Below are 658 nucleotides of genomic sequence, written 5' to 3' on the forward strand. Positions count from 1 at the left end.
TGCCGCGTCCGTCGGCCGGCGCGCCTGCCACTGGGCGCCCCCACCAGCCGGCTGTAGCGCGTGCGCCCACGCACCGCGCGGCCAGCACGCCGGGCGGCCCCCCCTCACCGGCCGGGGACGGTCCCACCCAGCCACCGCCGCGTATCGCTTCACACACAGATTTGCCCTTACTGATTTACCTCCAGCAACAACAACCGCACCACAATGGGTTTACCAGTTGTTCATTTGCGTTGCGTCACGTCACCAGCAAACGTAGACGTCCATCCCAGTTTGCAAATGCAACGATTATTGCATACCTGTCTGTTAGGTGTCACGACACACTACGTCTGCCCACATACACGCAACAAAATGTGCACGACTAGAGAACACGTGGGAGGTGGCCCCCTACGTATGCGATGTCCATTACGAGACCGACTGTCAACCAGCATCTGTACCATGTCGCAGATGTGGAACGCGGTGCACCATGCTATCACACTGTGTGAGAAGAGACGACTACGTTTGAATACACGCGCCACTACATCAACAGACGGCTCATGCTGATCGCCATCCAGGGCGTCCGTTACTCCCACACGTCTCTATGGCGTACCACACTGCAATGTAGCTGTTATGGGGAGACGGCACGTGGCTGAGTGCACAACATTTGGACCGTATGGTTCGC

The sequence above is a fragment of the Schistocerca cancellata genome, unplaced genomic scaffold (genome assembly GCF_023864275.1).
Source record: "Schistocerca cancellata isolate TAMUIC-IGC-003103 unplaced genomic scaffold, iqSchCanc2.1 HiC_scaffold_655, whole genome shotgun sequence".
In the NCBI taxonomy this organism is placed as follows: Eukaryota; Metazoa; Arthropoda; class Insecta; order Orthoptera; family Acrididae; genus Schistocerca; species Schistocerca cancellata.